This window comes from Bos taurus, chromosome 4, assembly GCF_002263795.3.
Source record: "Bos taurus isolate L1 Dominette 01449 registration number 42190680 breed Hereford chromosome 4, ARS-UCD2.0, whole genome shotgun sequence".
Taxonomy (NCBI): Eukaryota; Metazoa; Chordata; class Mammalia; order Artiodactyla; family Bovidae; genus Bos; species Bos taurus.
Window position 1 is genome coordinate 40,438,777 of NC_037331.1, and position 17,181 is coordinate 40,455,957.

Below are 17,181 nucleotides of genomic sequence, written 5' to 3' on the forward strand. Positions count from 1 at the left end.
GCACAATTCTGTAGAAATGATGTGTAAAGAAAAGTTGAAAGTAGCAAATGCATCCTTATCGCATAAAAACCTAAGTCACACTGACTCTTTCATTCTCAAGAGAATTTTTAATATGACAAACTCTTATTAAATATCAAAACAAAATGCATAAATGCCAAAACCCAGGAGAAAAGGACAGTAACTAAAACCTTATAGGACTCTAGGCTCAGGAAAGGCTGCTGGGTCCACCTGTGCTACTGGCTGTGATAAACATGAGAGTCGAAATCAATAAGGAGATAAGATAAATACAATTCCCACATATGAAGAGGTACCGAGGAGATTGCTGTTCTTGAACAACAATGTAAAAAACTGATAAACTGAAAGATACTATTAAAATCTCAAAACATGCCTTGAATCAAAGGAGGCAAAGAGTTGAAAATATACTACAAAGAGCAAATACTTAGACTGACGATGAGATTGCATTCCCCAGTCTTTTCCATTATTGGAAAAATGTGCTTTTCAAATAAATTAATTTTCTAATATATTTGTGTATACAAATTACAAATATAAGATTTTAAAGAGAAATAATGTGGTAAATAATTTTAAAGAAATATATTTATATGTTAAAAGGGGGTTTATAATGTAAAATATCATTGAAATACACTACATATACATGTATGGATAAATTTATGGATTTATAAATATTAATAGAAGTCATTTGTAGAGCCTTTTTATTATCACATAGATGATACACTATACTAGCCCAACTTTCCCATGCTTCTAATTTAGTGCAAATCTTAATGTATGTATAATCAAATTTAGGCAATGGGATAATAACCAGGTGACATAACACATTTCAAGTAACTAAAATTACATAGTGAGCTTAAGCTTAATTTTCTTGTATTTGCTAACTATTATAAGTTATTCTTTTCAAAATTTGGTAAACTGTAGTATTATTTAGCTTGATTGTGTGACTAATAAACAGTCATGTGATGGAAGAGCTGATCGGAATATTCATACTAGAAAAATATGGAGATTTGGCAAAATGCCAGGTAAGTTAGTTTTGCGTTCACTGATAAGTTGGGTTGCTATAGCAAGCCCATAGTCACCAGGTTTCTAAGCAACCTAAGACTCCACAGACTTGAGATACTTAGGAGTCCACTGATCTTTCATCATCCTTAAGGGAAAAATCTGAGAAATTGTGGTACCAATCTCAGTGGAAGTTTCCCCAGTTATCCAGTAGAGCAGTGACCCTTATACAACATCCCCTGTAGTGATAGATTTAATTTATTAAATAATGATGTTCATACTAGAGAATTAATTGATTACCCAAAGTGTAAAGTGGATGAAATTAGGAATGGGAAATGATCAATACCTAGTTTGTTGTGGGCAAACAAATGTGTGTTGAATGAATAAACAAGATTCAACACATAATCCAACTCTCCAAAGTGATTTACATAATGCTGGCATTCATAAAGTCCTTAACTTTATATATATATATATATAATCTGTTTAGTAGCATTACTATAAGGCATGCCTCTCAGTTTTTTTGTTTTATAATCATTTACATTTAGGTAACATACATAATTGTAAGTCTGCAATTATTTGTGAGTTTAATTCAAAATATGGATTGTCTGGAATACTTATGTAACAATATTAACTACCAAAATGTCAGTTAGAATTGTATCTGTCTAAGATGCAAGCAAAGTTGTGAATTAGCCCTTGAATAAGCTTTTATTAACATTTCTGCTGTCTTGACACAGTACTCACTGAGGCAAACCACTGCATCTAATTTTAATTTACAGTTTCCAGCTCTTTAAGGTAATCACAATGAAATAAAATTAAGGTAAGCCTTACAAAACACTGTATAATAATATAGGCTGAAATAAATGTCATTAATAGAAATGATTATATGTGACCAATAAAATGATTAAGTGTGGAATCTGTAAAATTTTACATAATTCTTATACCCGGTTTTCTCTGCCTCCCATTGTCATTTTATGTAGCTTGTTCTTGCCATGAAAAACCTCGTGACAATGATTTGCAAAGAGAAAATTGGCTTTAATTTAATGGCAAATTTTATAATGTTACTGCTTGTATCCTGCTAACTATTGCATTAAAGATTCAGTAGCCCAAGTCAGGTGTACAGTACGATGACTGAGTTTCCCTACCTTGAGGATAAAATAAAATTCCAAAGTCACCTGTCTAGCAAGTCACAGTAACCCCTAATGGACTAGATCCATTCCAGGAATGTCTCGGTACAAAGTGCCTGTGACCTCTACTGGTTGGTGCTGTTCAGTGGCCAAGTCATGTCCGACTCTTTGCTAACCCATGGACTGCAGCACACCAGGCTTCCCTGTCCATGGACGATGATAGATTCTTCTTGTTCCAAGACTGGAAAGAACAACTGCTCTGCCTTACAATCTTAATATGAGAGTCCCAAACATATACAATAACACTCATTATAATTGCCTCTTCAGGTAAAAGTGGCCATCTATAATTTAAGTCTTCCTGGGCATGTATTTTCTTTAGAATAAAAGATAGTTTTTGATCTTTTAATATATTGCTCTACTAAGATATTCCTCCATTGTAGCATGTATACAAGCACAGGTGTGTTGGAAGGTTTAGACAATTTCAAATATTTTTGAATGTCCTCTTATCATCTAATATTTAGTTATTACTGACAACATCATAGCAAAATTACAAAACCTGACCAACTCCTTCTGTTTCCTTTTAGACACAATTTCTTATCTAAAAGCTTGGGACAGGCTTTCTTAATGTCTATACTATCTCATATACTCTATTCATTAGGAGAAGAGAAAAAATGCACATACAACTTAAACTGGACAAGAACAATGCAAAAATCAGATCAAAGTAAGAGACTTTAGTATTACAGGCACTGGTTTTGAGTCCTACTTTGTTAGCTTAGATAACTTCACAGTGATAATATAGGTGTAATTACCAGTTGGAAGTCCGATGAAAAAGTGCAAGGCCACCAGTGTCAACGCACTTTCAGAATGCTGGTTGGAGGACAACGAAATTAACACTGATGACTCTTGTTGTGTCTGCCTCAAGTGCTGGGTCAAATCACCGCTGTACATCCGTCAGCCCCACCTCCAAGTATCCAAGAATGGCTGTGGAATTTTGATTGACACTCCAGTGAGGCAGTGGGATTCCTAAACCAAAGTAAACCCTGCAGCTTGTGTTTGCCAAGCTCTCTAGCTTGAAAATGAGCTTCTCTTCTCCTGGTTCTTTCCTTAAAAAAGAAACAATTACTCTGTGATGCTTAAAGGAACACAGAAGCAACTCCCTCTCCAGAGATATCCCTACTTATTTTCTTATAGCAATTCCCTTGACTGTTTCCATCCTTTGTCTTTGTGTAGGACTTTATAGTCTTCCTAGGAACCACATAACAACATTGCACACTGGCCTTCAGGATAAGAAACAAGGCATCAGTGAATGCGGAAAGCTGGAGATGATAGCAGCATTGGGCAGGGTTTTGCAAAATGGACAAGCTCAAGTTTATGCTAGTTACGACATTCTTTTGCCATGTAAGATTAGCAATGTTTGCTGACTATGCTATTATATATGCAACTCATAAGAAGAAACTAAGATAAATATATTCTAAAAGCAAATCAAGCCATTACAGTATATGCTAAATTAGACAAAAATATGTGATTTTCCTGATAGTACTTAAGGCATTAATTCTCTAAGGATTAATGTTGATGACATGTAGCCTCATACACACACCCACACACATACTTAATGAAAATCTGTTATGTGTCCACTGTGTTCTTAGAATCCTGTCATCAAGAAGAAGAAAGCCTGATCCTTCCAGTGAGATTTTCTGGAATGTACTTCAAAACCTTGAAAATAAAATGCAATGATGGAGTATTGAATACTTTTAATCTAAGTGGACAGCTAACCTAGTTGAGAATATTCATTCTAGAACTGTTTACTTAGCATGTAATCAAAATATGTATTTTAGTTGCCTTTTCTCCTAAACTCTGGAAATTTTCACAATAAATATAACAGAGAGGTTTTCACTGGTGAAATTAATGGTTTCAAAGATTTATGAACTGACCAGAAAAATTACTGGCTAACTCTCTATCCTTATATCACAGGCTATAAGAACCCACCAAGTTTATTGTCTAGCTCTTGATTTCAGGGCATTCCTGGCTGCCTGAGTGGGATTGGACAGTTAGCTGAATTCTATAGTTAGCATGCTGTGTGTGCCCCCGATGAAACTTCCAGGCAAGAACTATTGGGACACTTAGAAGGACAGAGAGTGGGTACTTCACAAATCCCATAGAGCAGGCTGGGGAACCTTGCTATTTAACTGCTTCTTTACTGCTTCTGTTAGAAGCCAGTACTGAGAGGGCTTTCTTTGTACCTGTTTTGAGAAAGATCTGTAGCTCTCCCCACTGTTATTTATTGAAAGCTACCAACATGTACCAAGATAACCCAGTAACAATGTGTGCCCAAATTGGCTTGGATAGGTTAGCAACACTTACCTTAAGGAGCTCATCTTCTAGAGATGTAGCTTAGACACAGAGGACAGTTACACATGAAGATTCTAGAGTAGACAACCACAAGGCTCTGGGCTCACGGGACATCCACATTTACTCATTTATAAATAGCTGTGACTCTTAGTTCAAAGACCTTTCACCCACTTCCATGTATGACACACTTTTTCTCTCTTGCTCGTGACTTTTTATTACAAAATGTGAAGAAATTTTAAGAGTCATCTAATCTTGGTCATTTAACAGATGAAGTTTCAGGGATCTGAAGAAATGCTCGTCTTACATTGCCCTAAGAGCAGTTAAAAAAACAAAGCCCCTCAGCTAAAATATTGCTCTCTTTTTCTCCTGATGTTTCTTTTTGTTTATTTTTATTTTGTATATTTCACCTCTTTTCACATATCTTCTCCCAGGATCTGGCCTGATATTTGCTAGTGTATTACTTTAATATTTTTTGTATGTCATTATACTTTCAGAAGTGCTAGTCAATTTAATATTAATTTCCTGGGTAATTGGAATAGTTTACACCTCTTTGATTCCCAAATACTGTACCCTGTTACTAGAGTGAGGTTAGTTTTTTTCTAAATTATTCTGGTTCCAGTGCTCTTGCCTTTTTAAATTTTATTTTATTTTAAATATGCTTTTTAAATTATCTAAATTAAATTATTAAATATAAAAACAGAATACTATTTATTCCTCCTTATAAGGACAACTTGAAAAATTCTACGAAAGGATAAAGGGGAGGACAAGTATTTGTTGATATATTATTATGGATCAGTTGTCAGGCTAAATACTTCCATGTTATTATTTAAATCTATAGAAAATTCTGTAATTAGGTATGGTTAGCCTACATTTCCTACAGAGGAGACAACTGACAGAGAAAATTTAAAAAATTAGATAAATGCTAAGATTTCCAGCATTTTCATGAAATGCATCACCTTAGGTTTATGCATCCAGGTGGCAAGTAATATCAAAGATTAGTCAGAAGACATAAGGATGCATGATCATGAAAGGCAGTTTTTGCCCGTATCTAAATCCTTACCTTGTGTCAGTATAAATCTCTCAGCAGATGCATTGTGCTATGCTACTTTGATGTTTCAAAATTATTTATTATTTTCATATACAAATTATAGTTAAAAACTCATTGGTTCACAGAATTACTTAATTTAAGAAACTATTCCTCCTTGGCACCAGATATTCCTGGGTCCAAAAATTATAAAACTCTAGCTTCATGGAATGGCAGACACATAGAAAAATTATTATGAAATCATACAAAGATGGTCTAATAGAAGGTCTATGGTACTGTGAGAAACCTACAGAGGGGGTAGCTTTCAGAAGGGGAAGCTTCATAGAGAACCTAACATCATAGCTTCTTCCTCAAGCATGAGTCAGAGACCAGTTACCAAGTACTGACTAACACAAAGAACACGTTGTCTAACATAAAGGCAGAGAATATTTCTCCATCCTTCATAAGATATGGCAGTTTCTGCCAGAAGATAGTGACTTCAAGGAAGAAACTATGAAAAGCTGCTGTGGCAACAAACATATAAGATTAAAGAAATTAATTTCAAATTAATTGAGTGTCCACTTTTTCTAGGCACTGTTAGGGAACAATATGTATATTCACCTTAGAATTTAAAATAAATTTTTATTTAAACTGCCAAAAGTTACTTCTATTGCACAAGAACTAAAAACTCTGCTTCAAAACATAAAAATTTTTACTTAATATTGAGAAAAGAAAACCATACTGGATGCCTTTTACAAGTAGTTTGTTATGTTACTATTTGGTACCTGTATAGCTTTTAGAAAGCTAATTTAAATTTATTTAAGTTTGTAAGATATATATATATATATATATATATATATATATCTTTGGAAGGATTTCAGTGATGTTTTAAATGAATATTAGACTAAGTATCAAGGGGCAAGTGTTTAAGATACAGATTTCTTGCTGCATAAGGAATATAAATTTTAAAAAATATATTGGTATATTTCTGTGTCTCTTACCAGATCCAAGGGAACATTTCATGAACAGATGGGCACAATAAGGGATCGAAACAGCAAGGATCTAACAGAAGCAGAAGAGATTAAGAAGAGGTGGCAAGAATACACAGAAGAACTGTACAAAAACATTTCTAATGACCTGGATAATCACAATGGTGTGGTCACTCACCTAGAGCCAGACATCCTAGAGTGTGAAGTTGAGTGGGCCTTAAAAAGAATCACTACAAACAAAGCTAGAGAAGGTGATAGCATTCCAGCTGAACTATTTCAAATCCTAAGGGATGATGCTATTAAAGTGCTGCACTCAATATGCCAGCAAATCTGCAGAACTCAGCAGTGGCCACAGGACTGGAAAAGTTCAGTTTTTATTCCAGTTCCAAAGAAAGGCAGTGCCAAAGAATGTTCAAATTACCGTATAATTGCACTCATTTCACATGCTAGCAAGATTATGCTCAAAATCCTTCAAGCTAGGCTTCAGCAGTACATCAATCAAGAACTTCCAGATGTACAAGCTGGGTTTAGAAGAGGCAGAGGAACCAGAAATCAAATTGCCAACATCTGCTGAATCACAGAAAAAGTAAGGGAATTCCAAAAAAAAACATCTGCTTCATTGTGACTAAAGGCTTTGACTGGGTGGACAGCAACAAAGTGTGGAAAATTCTTAAAGGGATGGGAACACCTGACCACCTTACCTGCCTCCTGAGAAACCTATATGCAGGACAAGAAACAACAGTTAGTACTGGACATGGGACAATGAACTGGTTCAAAACTGGGAAAGGAGTACATAAAGGCTGTATATTGTCACCCTGCTTAGTTAACATATATGCACAGTACATCATGAGAAATGTTGGGCTGGATAAATCACAAGCTGGAATCAAGACTGCCAGGAGAATATCAACAACCTCAGATATGCAGATGATACCACTCTAATGGCAGAAAGTGAATAGGAACTAAAGAGCCTCTTGATGAAGGTGAAAAAGGTGAGTGAAAAAGCTGGCTTAAAACTCAACTTTTTAAAAACTAAGATCATGGCATTTGGTCACATCACATCAAATCGATGAAGAAAAAGTGGAAACAGTGATATATTTTATTTTCTTGGACTCCAAAATCACTCCAGACGGTGACTGCAGCCATGAAATTAAAAGATGCTTGCTCCTTGGATTAAAAACCTGTGACAAACCTAGACAGTGTATTAAAACACAGGAATATCGCTTTACCAACATAGATCTGTGTAGTCAAAGCTATGGTTTTTTCAATAGTTAGGTATGGATGTGAGAGTTGGACCATAAAGAAGGCTGAGTGCCAACAAATTGATGCTTTCAAACTGTGGTGTTAGAGAAGACTCTTGAGAGTCCCTTGGACTGCAAAGAGATCAACCTGCTGCTGCTAAGTCGCTTCAGTTGTGTCCGACTCTGTGCGACCCCATAGATGGCAGCCCACCAGGCTTCCCTGTCCCTGGGATTCTCCAAGCAAGAACACTGGAGTGGGTTGCCATTTCCTTCTCCAATGCATGAAAGTGAAAAGTGAAAGGGAAGTCGCTCAGTCGTGTCCGACTCTTAGCAACCCCATGGACTACAGCCTACTAGGCTCCTGAGGAGATCAACCTAGTCAATCCTAAAGGGTATCAACCCTGAATATAAATTGGAAGGACTGATGCTAAAGCTGAAGCTCCAGTACTTTGGCCACCTGATACGAAGAGCCAATTCACTGGAAAAACCCCTGATTCTGGGAAGGATTAAGGGCAGGAGGAGAAGGGGATGACAGAGGATAAGATGGTTGGATGGCATCACTGATTCAATGGACATGAGTTTGGGCAAACTCAGGTAGATAGTGAAGGACAAGAAAGCCTGGCATGCTGCAATTCATGGGGTCGCAGAGTCAGACACAACTTAGCAACAGAACAACAACAAATATCTCCTACTACAGGTAAAGCATATCATCTTACTGGGAATGTTAGGGGTTAGAGAAAGCAAACATTTATATTCAAGGCTAAGGAAATAAGAAACCTGAGGTTGTATAAATGCTAACTCATAATAAGACAGAAACGATACTGCAATTGTATTTTTAAAAGGTAATAAACATGGGGAGAATTTATTTCCATTTGAAAGCACAGAGGAAAAATATTTTGAATTAAAACTTTGTTGGCTCAATAATTTTTACCATAAAACATTCTTACAATATGAATAGTCTATATTGTAGCACTATGTCATAGAAGTTGACTTTTTAGAAATATGGATTTTCCTCTAATCTCTTTTGTTCCTCTCACTTTAAAAGTTTTTTCATACTCCAATACAAACAAAACAAAACTGAGCCCAGTATATAAGAGGACCCAGAATATTTAAATTAAAAGTCATATTCAACAGTTTCCTTACTTCATGATTTCTCAGTCTTACTATTCTCATAACACAGCTCCAAGAGAACGTCCTGGTATGCCTTATTTCCCAAACTTATTTGACCATGTGTCACCCTAGGATATCTTTATTAACATCTACTGGAACAGTGTTTCATAAAGACAGTTGGGGAAGTGCTGAATTAAATTAGAAGGACAATTAACATTTTCTAAGAAAAGGCAAAAGGGAGTATATAGGCGGTATATCTGACTTGAAAGGTTAAGTCTACAAATTATCTTACAATATTTGGTAGGGCTTCCCAAGTGGCACTGGGGGTAAAGAACCTGCCTGCCAATGCAGGAGACATAAGAGACAGGGGTTCAATTCCTGGGTCGGAAAGATTCCCTGAGTAGGAAATGGCAACCCACTCCAGTATTCTTGCCTGGAGAACCCCACGGACAGAGGAGCCTGGCGGGCTACAGTTCATGGGGCCGCCCAGAGTCAGACACTAGTGAAGCGACTTAGCACACGCACATAACCTTTTGTGACCTGTATTTTTTATCTTTGTAAACAGGAAGAATGAAGAAGAGAGGACAGGAAAGACAGAGAGACAGAGAGACTTGAGATAGGGAAAGGGGCAGTCCTTTGGGCTGCAGGAAAAAAGGGAATTCAGACTGCTCTGGGTCTGGCAAGCAAATAAGTTGGTAACTATCGACTTCTTGTGAAGCCCAAATATAGCTATTGTCCACAAAGGGGTTTTATCTTGTAAAAGCTTGCCTGGCTTGATGTCTATTGATCAATTGCCTCTGGCCACACAGGACAGGATCCTTGATGGTTGGTTGGATCTTTTCTTTTTTCATGTGCTCTGGGACACACATTGATAGCCTGGGTTCTGCAGAGGAACTTTGGGACAGAGAGTGAGTGGGTAAGATTGCAGATTGTGGAGACAAGTTGCTGGGTTGATAGTGAGTATCCCAAATGGTCTTGGACCTATTGCTTGACTTCTCTGTGTTTAAGTTTCCTCCTCTAAAAGATGAGGATGATAACAATATTTATTTCATAATACCATGGAGATCAAGTAAGATAAAATATATGCATTTATTAAAACAACTAGTTGTAATTACTGGTATCATTGATAATGGTAATAAAGATGCTATCTCTGTGAAAAAAGTTTTTCTTCTTCACAATCTCAGGTCATTCATTTTAAAATCTACTTTACTGGTGCCAGCCAGTTATAATGCTTTCTGATCATATTCAATTCTAAGCTGTACTAACCTTACCAGACCCAGAGGCAGTATGAGGGCAGCACGTTCTTTCTCTGTGTAACCCTCCCTCTGGCCTCTGTCCGGCGGTGTGTCCTCGACTCCTTCCCTCTTCTCTGTTGCTCAACTGAATTTAGGTAATAAGAAGCAGAGTCTTCACAAACTTAGAAAATGAGCTCGTGGTTGCTGGGGGGAAGGGATAGCTAAGGACTTTGGGAAAGTCATGTACACACTGCTGTATTTAAAATGGATAACCAACAAAACCTATTGCATACGCATGAAACTTGTGCTCAATGTTATGTGCCAGCCTGGATGGGAGTGGGGTTAGGGGGAGAATGGATGTGCTCAGTCACTCAGTCATATCTGACTCTTTGTGACCCCCATGGACTGTAGCCTGCCAGGCTCCTCTATCCATGGGATTCTCCAGGCAAAAACACTGGAGTGGGTTGCCATTTCCTTCTCCAGGGAGAATGGACACATGTATATATATGGCCGAATCCCTTCACTGCTCACCTGAAATTTCACAACATTGTTAATTGGCTATACTCCATTACAAAATGTTTTTGGTGTTGAAAAAAAAAAAAAGGCAGAGTCTTGCTCTCCTCTATCCAATAGGTAACTCCCAAAGTCCTTGGAGACAGGGACTGGACTCTTATTACCCTGAAATTTACAGAGCTTCAATGTTTAAAACCACGAATAAACATTCAGGTATATGGGAAACCTTGTAGAATGAGATTACAGGCCAAATAATTATTTAGGTCTAATTGAAAATACCACCTAAATGGTGTCTAATGTCCTGTCGTCCTTTGACTATATATAACCAAAGCTATTTCTGATGAGTACTTTTATATTTTTTAAATATTGAGCTTATTTGAGCAAAAATCATTTTGAATCTGGAAGCATCCAATCCAGCAGATAGAAAGGAGCTCCAAATATTATGTATAAAATAGTAAGTAATGAGACCCTGGGTGTTCATTGGAAGGACTGATGCTGAAGCTGAAACTCCAATACTTTGGCCACCTCATGTGAAGAATTGACTCATTGGAAAAGACTTTAATTCTTGGAGGGATTGGGGGCAGGAGGAGAAGAGGACGACAGAGGATGAGATGGCGGGATGGCATCACCGACTCGATGGACATGAGTCTGAGTGAACTCTGGGAGTTGGTGATGGACAGGGAGGCCTGGCATGCTGTGCTATGCAGCACAGGGAACTCTATACTCAGTTTTCTGTGGTGACCTAAATGGGAAGGGTATCAAAAAAAAGAGGGCATATATGTATACATATGGAGAGTGCTTTTAAAAGTCATTGAACTTATCTCTAGAATCTTATTGGAGGGCAGCAGACAAATTCTTATTGTGTGTTGACTGACTTTTAAAATAATCACATCACCATTTTTTATTCCTTGGAAAACCACTTGGTGTTTAATGTGTGAAATGATAAAACTTATCAGAAGCACAATTTTTAAAAGCCCGAAGTGTGTCGTGTAAGACAAATGGCTCACATCGAGGGCACTTACTGCAGGCAAACACCTTTCAAAGGACTCTATATGGATTATCTAAATTAATCTTCATAACCATAATTTGAAGTAAGAATTGTTGGTTTCCTTAATTTACAAATAGTAGAAGTACCATGCAGTCCATGGGGTCTCAAAGAGTCGGACACGACTGAGTGACTGAACTGAACTGAAAAGTACCAAAGTACTGAGAGGCAAAAGGACTGAGAGGTCAAGTAAACTGCTCAAGGTCAAAGAATGCCAAGCTATGGTTGTATCACCTAGGACACTTGTCTGCAAGTAAGAGAATGCTCCAATAAAAGTAGATCAGAATATGGGGGGAACTTTACTTGTCAAATAATAAATATTAGGAAAACTATCAGCTTCCAAAATTCTAACTCTTCTCTAAAGCAGCCATTTTTAAATATTGGGCTGTCATACCATCTTGATAATACAATTATTTGCTTAAATTGCATATACACGTGTATGTATATACAATCAACTCAAAATCAAGACCATCTCCTGTCCCCTGCTGCTGCTGCTAAGTCACTTCAGTCATGTCTGATTCTGTGCGACCCCGTAGACGGCAGCCCACCAGGCTCCCCCATCCCTGGGATTCTCCAGGCAAGAATACTGGAGTGGGTTAAGGAGAAAATATTACATGTTAAGTTTTCAAAATCAAAGTTCAAAATAAAAATTAAGTCCAAGTTTCTATTGCTCTGGGAAACAAAACTGTTTAACCTGACAAAGGGAATATGAAACATAAAATTAATCTAAAACAAAGAAAAATAATCATGGTTACCTGGAAAAGGTTTTCTTTTTTGTTTGTTTTTTGTGAGAAAGAAACTTTGGGAATGGCTGCATACTGTATATTACTGAAATGGAAATGAGTTTTACAATCACAGACTCAGGTGTGCAAAAACAAAATTTTGTTGCACTAAATTTCATTTTATCTCAAACCTCCATTCTGTCTGATACAGCATATTTAGTCACTTTTAAGAAATTTCATTTTTGCTGTTCCTCAGTCATTTCAAGTTTAAAACTCTTGTTACATCTTTCTCAGTACAGGCTATTTTCAGAGAAGGAGATGAGAACACAGAGCATGCCCTCTCAAAATTTGCAGCTATGACTTTCCCTGGTTCTGGCCTTGAGCACTTTGCAGGTGGTGCCTTTCTTTTTCTCAGCTAACTTGCATAACCTTCAGGGGCCTTGAGCTCAGTGTTAGGGTCCAAGGGGCTCCATGAATCTGCTTCTAAACAGCGGCCTACGTACCACACACAGCCCTGGATACTTCACTGCCATAGTCTCTGGGGCAGTGTTTTCTGACATTTGTTCTCTCTGATAACACTTGTGTTCTGAGGTCCTCCCACCTGAGAGTTGAAAGGGAGAAGAGAACTTGCCTTTAGGAGTGAGTCGGCTGTGGAACGGATCACAACAGCTCTTTGGGATTCGTTCATGTCTAAAGTCTGTGTTTCCACTTTTATCCATGCTTCAGTTCTGTTCAGTTCAGTCACTCAGTCGTGTCCGACTCTTTGTGACCCCATGAATCGCAGCACGCCAGGCCTCCCTGTCCATCACCAACTCCCGGAGTTCACTCAAACTCACGTCCATCTAGTCGGTGATGCCATCCAGCCATCTCATCCTCTGTCGTCCCCTTCTCCTCCTGCCCCCAACCCCTCCCGGCATCAGAGTCTTTTCCAATGAGTCAACTCTTCACATCAGGTGGCCAAAGTACTGGAGTTTCAGCTTTAGCATCATTCCTTCCAAAGAAATCCCAGGGCTGATCTCCTTCAGAATGGACTGGTTGGATCTCCTTGCAGTCCAAGGGACTCTCAAGAGTCTTCTCCAACACCACAGTTCAAAAGCATCAATTCTTTGGCACTCAGCTTTCTTCACAGTCCAACTCTCACATCCATACATGACCACTGGAAAAACCATAGTCTTGACTAGACGGACCTTTGTTGGCAAAGTAATGTCTCTGCTTTTTAATATGCTATCTAGGTTGGTCATAACTTTCCTTCTAAGAATTAAGCGTCTTTTAATTTCATGGCTGCAGTCACCATCTGCAGTGATTTTGGAGCCCCAAAAAATAAAGTCTGACACTGTTTCCACTGTTTCCCTATCTATTTGCCATGAAGTGATGGGATCAGATGCCATGGTCTTCGTTTTCTGAATGTTGAGCTTTAAGCCAACTTTTTCACTCTCCTCTTTCACTTTCATTGATCAAGAGGCTTTTTAGTTTCTCTTCACTTTCTGCCATAAGGGTGGTGTCATCTGCATATCTGAGGTTATTGATATTTCTCCCAGCAATCTTGATTGCAGCTTGTGCTTCTTCCAGCCCAGCCTTTCTCATGATGTACTCTGCATATAAGTTAAATAAGCAGGGTGACAATATACAGCCTTGATGTACTCCTTTTCCTATTTGGAACCAGTCTGCTGTTCCATATCCAGTTCTAACTATTGCTTCCTGACCTGCATACAGGTTTCTCAAGAGGCAGGTCAGGTGGTCTGGTATGCCCATCTCTTTCAGAATTCTCCACAGTTTATTGTGATCCACACAGTCAAAGGCTTTGGCATAGTCAATAAAGCAGAAATCGATGTTTTTCTGGAACTCTCTTGCTTTTTCCATGATCCAGCAGATGTTGGCAATTTGATGTCTGGTTCCTCTGCCTTTTCTAAAACCAGCTTGAACATTAGGAAGTTCATGGTTCACGTACTGCTGAAGTCTGGCTTGGAGAATTTTGAGCATTACTTTACTAACGTGTGAGATGAATTCATACTTAGGGCACAACTATTTTCCTAGTCTTTAATAAGACTGAATAGTAACCGAATGTCAGTTCCTTAGGTCCACTAAAAGTTCTCCCTCAATATGCAGCTTCATATCTTGCAGTTAGAAAAGAGAATGAAGTGGGCAGAATAAAACCATGTGGATTAATACCTCACAGTATAACTTATCATAGTATAAAAAACTATAAATTGTGGGAAACACACACATGATAGAAGTTTAGCTAAGAAAGAGATCAATGGGGACTGAATTCCTAAGAATATGTTCATAGAACTCTTACATCCTTAATCTTCCCTAGAAGATGAGTTAAATGTAAAAAAGTAGAAGGAAGTGGGATTCGTGGGAAATAAAATTAGATAAATCACGTAAATCATTTAGAAATGTAATTGGTATGGTTGGAAAAAGGCATGTGCACAAGCTAAGCCTGGCTTGCCATAAAGGTTCCTATCTACAGAGAGATGGACATATTAGAGCAGTTTATAGGAGACTTAAGTACCTGAACATAATCTGACAGAAAAGATAGAAGGGAATAACAAGATATTAAGATTTAAAATTATGACCTCTGGTTAAATGTGGCAGGTAGAATACATTTTCACTTGCATCTGAAATCTCATTAAAATGAAAGTTGTAGGTAGAATTTATAAAAATAGGAACACACATGTTCAGCTCAAAGATTTAGATTAGTGAAGACAAGAAATCAGTCAACATACAGAAAGCATAATGGACTAATGGTAATTGCTCAAACATCCTACAATCCGATTCTAAACATGTAGAATCTACTCTGTCAGCAAAAAGCATCTACTCTATAAGTCCACATAGGACAATGGGGTGCATGGAAAGCAGAGTCTGAACTTGACTGAATATCTCAGGAAGTCCTAAACCTAAAGCTTCTCTCCATATGTTTTACACAGCCTGCTCTCCTTCCTCCTCATCTGTCAGAAGATGGGGTGTTTCCTCTTTTGAAACATGGAGTAAGAGATTTCTGGACCTAAGACAAGGAAGCCCAGCTAGGGATATGAGGGAGATCCATGTCGAAATAAGTTTAAGCCCTCACACTAATTTCTCTTCCACTGCCAATTCCAGAATTCTATCAAGCAAAACATTACAGAATTCCTTTCTAAGGAAACTGACACAAGATAAAACACTTGACACTATTTATTAGCTGAAGTGGAGAGGAGGTCAGGGAGCACAGTGAAATGGTCAGGACCTTCTGCTCAATCTAGAGTAGTACTGTCTGGGGCAAGTATGATACAAGCCTCATGCTAAATATTCCTTTAAAATATCCAGTAGCCACATTGAAAATGTAAGTAACTAGGTAATATTACTTTTAATATTATATATTGCTTACTACAACATCATAAATACTATCATTTAAGTAAACATAAATTATTAATGAGATTTTTTTGCAGGGGCACAAAGTGTTAAAAGTCTGGTTTTTACTTTACTCTTAGAACACATTTCAATCTGGATTAATTATGTTTCAAGTTCTCAATAGTCTCTAAGTTGCTTCAGTCATGTCCGACTCTGTGCGACCCAAGATAGCAGCCCACCAGGCTCTCCCGTCCCTGGGATTCTCCAGGCAAGAACACTGGAGTGGGTTGCCATTTCCTTCTCCAGTGCATGAAAGTGAAAAGTGAAAGTGAAGTCGCTCAGTCGTGTCTGACCCTCAGTGACCCCATGGACTGCAGCCTTCCAGGGATTCCAGCCATCCGTCCATGGGATTTTCCAGGCAAGAGTACTGGTATGGGGTGCCATGGCTCTAGAGTTGGACAGTGCAACTCTAGAATGAAATCTGTATTCATTTTGCCACAGTCTTAAATATAAATGGACAACCACCAGACATTTGAGGAATACTTCTGACTTGCATGAAAAAAGTCAAATACAAATAAACAATAAGGTTGAATACAAGAAAAAGGAATAAAAAACAAAATATTTTTGTGATTACTATCATCAGACAAGTAAGAGACAATTTTGTATCATGAAACTAGTAAAAAACCATGGGGCTTTCCTGGTGGCTCAGTGATAAAGAATCCACCAGCCAACGCAGTCCCTGGTCCAGGAAGATAACTACATGCCGTGGAGCAACTAAGCCTGTGCATCACAACTACCGAACCTGTGCTGTAGAGCCTGGGAGCCCTAACCACTGGACCTCATGCACCTAGAGCCTATGTATCGCAACAAAAGAAGCCACCGCAAAAAGAGAGCAGTCCCCACTCACCACAGCTACAGAAAAGCCTGTGCAGAAATGAAGACCCAGCACAGCCAAAAATTTAAAAATTAATATAAAAATTCTAATCATAATTTTAAAAAATAAATAGGAAAGAATCACTTTAAAAAGAAAACCATGAAATCCTAAAATCCACATAAATAAAAGGCAGCAATCTGGAAAAAGAAAACCATGATAGTAGAAGTAACACAGTGGAGCAAGCATTTGGAATATCTGAGTACAGAGGAGCCACGGAGCAGCATTAGAGTAGCTAGCTATAGAACAGACCCAACATCCACATAATGGGGTTTCCAGAGGAAACAAAACCAGACAAAGTGGAAATAAAACCAGACAAAGTGGAAATAGGATAGAATGCATGAATATTTTTCAGAATCAAAGGACATTAAATCCCCAGAGTGCAGAAAGTCGCCCATCTACAGCAGAGCGGATATAAAGGGCCACAGGCTATGACCTAGCTGCATGTTTTCACATCACAGGTACCAAAAATAAAGAGAAATTCTTAAAAACCTCTGGTGGGCTTGAGAGTAATGTCACATACAAATCGAAGAGACAACAGACAGCAGCACTGGGGATTTACAAGT

General features: G+C 38.0%; 1 protein-coding gene across 25 annotated transcripts in view; it reads right to left on the reverse strand.

The window, feature by feature from the left end:
• Nucleotides 1-17,181, reverse strand: part of CD36 (CD36 molecule (CD36 blood group)) — a 93,770-nt gene that overhangs the window by 58,476 nt on the left and 18,113 nt on the right. For 14 of the 25 annotated variants that reach the window (XM_024990418.2, XM_059885381.1, XM_024990431.2 and 11 more), the window contains exon 1: nucleotides 2,942-3,048. The exons of 2 other annotated variants lie outside the window; for them this stretch is intronic. The gene's annotated coding sequence lies outside the window, so the exon portion shown is untranslated. Of the gene's footprint in view, nucleotides 1-188; nucleotides 241-2,941; nucleotides 3,114-3,741; nucleotides 3,846-4,493; nucleotides 4,561-17,181 lie in introns of those variants that run through there. 9 more of the 25 variants (XM_015468815.3, XM_059885387.1, XM_059885385.1 and 6 more) reach the window with 5 other exon arrangements.